Below are 3,260 nucleotides of genomic sequence, written 5' to 3'. Positions count from 1 at the left end.
TTCACCCGGCAGAGTATCATCAAAGGACAAAGCACTTTGAAAGAGGAGTGATGACTTAGCCCACCTGTACAGCTCCCTGGCACCTGGCCAAACTTCCCACCCATCTCACCAGTCACCTCTTTACCCACCTCTGATTTTTTTTTTCTCCTCCTATAATACAACAAATGGAGTGAGGGGAAAACAAGTTTAATGTGAGTCCTTCAAACAGCACTAAACTCAGCAGCATTCAGTTGGGCTCTGTCAGGAAGCACAACAGCTGTTAGCAAAACCACCTTGTGCTCCATCTAGTCTAACCCTTGCATTGAGCCAGTAGCAGATGCTTCACAGACAATTGCCAGCATCCTCGTTATGGACCATTTTGGAATAACCTGGCCCTGGGGGGAATTTCCTCCTTAACTCCCTATATTTAGGGCATAACCCCTGAAGCAAAATTTTCTTCCTTCGATGATCTGCTTGGAGATAGTTCTTCCTTGCCCACCGACAGACAGGGACTGAAGTGTAATGCCCTTGGCTAGCTGAGATGTATTTGCTGCAGAAGGAGGAGAAGTGCTTTTCCCAAGCGCAGGAGTCTGGAAGTCCAGACGTCGGTCAGTGCAGTGCTCTGAGCATGCTGCAGTCTGGCGGGACGAGCGCCTCACCGCACAGTCCTGGGAACCCTCTTTTGACCCTCCTTGCATTCAGGCTAGCTGCATTGGCTCAGTTCAAGCCTAAAGGGAGGGGAAAAGGTACCTGCATTCCAGTGTCAAACACTTCCTCTACATGGAATGACGTACCTTATTGCCTCCAGCGACAGGCTAGGAGATTTACCAGAAGCATCTGAACTAGCACAGAGGATCTGGCGGCAGCGGGGGGCGGGGGGAGGAGATAAAGAAAATCCCCCCCCTTTTGTATCCTGTCAATCGTACCTGGATATCCTCTGACACACAGATGACTAATAATAAGCCGTCCTCTGGCACCTTAGAGACTAACAAATTTGTTAGTCTTTAAGGGTACGTCTGCACAGCAAAGTTCAAAATGACTTTGCTAGAGTCTATACAATGCAACCACTATTTCAAAATAGCTGTTGGCTTATTTCAGAACAGGGGCAAAGACAGGGAATAGACCCGATTTCGAAATAAGCCCTAGTGCATCCAATGGTGCTGTTTCAAATAGGCTCTGTTGGGTGCCAGTGCTCTATTTGAAAATAGCTGAGGGCTATTTTGAAATGCATGTTGTGTGTAGCTGCACCATTTCAACATTAGCTGTTCTGGAAAATCTCTTCCAGAAGAGCCTATTTTGAAATAATGCTGCTGTGTAGACATCCCCTAAAGTGCCACAGGACTGCTTGTTATTTGTGAAGCTACAGCCTATCACAGCTACCCCCCCAAGCCATAAATGACTAATCATACTTTGAATCCTAGGGAGCGCTTTAGGTAAGTCTGCAGCACAGCAGAAGCTAGAATTAAGTTATGCACTTCTAGCTATGTGAACTACCTTAATTCAGGTTTGTGCACCATCTCCACTAAGGGAGGTCAATGGGAGCCTGCGTTCCTCTCAGCTTCCCTCGCTCCAAAGGGGGGAGGTGTACCAGTGCCAATGCAGGCACCCTTTAAGTTCGATTTAGCACATGCCTGCAAGTCCCACTGAATTGAACTCTGGAAGATTGACCATGGCAAAGTCGATCTACCTTGTAGATGTACCGCTAGAGACAGCTATAACTGACCTGTGGAACGCAAAGCTACCAGCTGGACATTATGTAAAAGGGAAGTGTTTCTTTTTATCAATTTGTTGACTTCAATCTCCCTTTATCATATTAGCAGAAGTTATTAAGAACTCTCCAACTGCCGTTCTCTATGTTCCATCAATTGCCTACCTATTTTCTGCTCTCTGCACTAAACAGTCCCATTTTAACTCTGCTATTGCTAATCATTTTCATCACCTGTCTTCAGCCTCTTATTTCTGCTCCATCTTTTCCAGTTCTGTGAGATGTAAAAAAAATCCTCCTGAACATAGAAAAAATGAGCTGAATGATACAGAGAATTGGAACAGCAGCTGGGAACTGAGCAAGCCTTTCCAAATATACATATATATCGCTACAGGAGGAAGTCATTTAGACAAGCAAATGTAAAAAGAAATCGCATCACAGTAAGAGTGAAGTCCATGAAAGCACGAAAACCTTGTACTAAATTGATTCCTCACATACAGAATACGTTAGTCACGCCCAACAGTAGCACCTCCAGACCCATCTTTGTTCCAAACTCTACATTGTAAAAAGAAACAAAAGCATTATGGCATTAGCTGGGCAGCGTTTTTTTTGTTCAATGGCTGAAATATGTGGTTCTGGAATGACCAAAAATATTCACAAATTCCTAGAAAGTTTGCCACGAAACTTGGGGGGGGGAAAAAAAAAACCCAACTTAGAACAGTTCAGCCATTTTCTAACAAACGTTTCACTTGTCCATTTCAAAATGGTGTGTTCAGAAATTCAGTTAATCTGTTACATATTTTAAAGGAGTAAAAAAGCTCCTGAAAACACATACTCAAAAAAGAAACCAAATGCTATTTTGGCCAAACAAACCACTTAGCATCCCAAAGCAAATTTTTACAAGACTCTTTTCCCATTCGGTCACTGAACTGAAAAATCACACTTTACCATTTTGTAGTCCTGGTTCTACCAAACTCATCCCTGCAAATCCAATGGGGCAGTGGGAATTTTAGAAAAGGCTATTTGCAACGAAAGCTAAGGGAAGAATGTAAACTCTCCAGCAGTAGAGATGAGCGCCCCCCCCCCCCAAAGTCCTGTCACCAGTGACCTCCACATAGCAGGAGCACCATGCAAAGGAGGCCAGTCTCCCCCAAAGGAGTATAACTAGCGAGAAAGGCAGAATGGGCTCTAGTCCTGAGGTCTACTGCAGAAGCTATGCAAATCCCTTCTCCTCTCAAAGAAAAGAGCTGAGACGTGAAAGGAGAGAGCTTCCACAGCATCACAGCCATTCTCTAGGATCCTCAGCTGTAGCAGAGCGGCAGGCGTTTAGTGTGCCATATCAATTGTACCACCTTTGCCTGATTTCTGCAATAACTTTGTGTCTGCTGTTGCTTTGCCATTAAGCTGGTAGCATGCCTGAGTACTTGCCGCCACAACTGGAAACCCAAACAGCAGGGTTCAGCATTTTTCCCAGCAATCACAATGCTGCGTACCACTTTTGCGACGGGAAACCAGATGTGAGTCGTCAGAACTGGCCTATGCCTTTCCTCTGTTAGCTCCATATTCAGGGCTTCCC

This window comes from Carettochelys insculpta, chromosome 27 (genome assembly GCF_033958435.1).
Source record: "Carettochelys insculpta isolate YL-2023 chromosome 27, ASM3395843v1, whole genome shotgun sequence".
NCBI classification, from domain to species: domain Eukaryota; kingdom Metazoa; phylum Chordata; order Testudines; family Carettochelyidae; genus Carettochelys; species Carettochelys insculpta.
Note: the sequence above shows the minus strand (reverse complement) of the source record.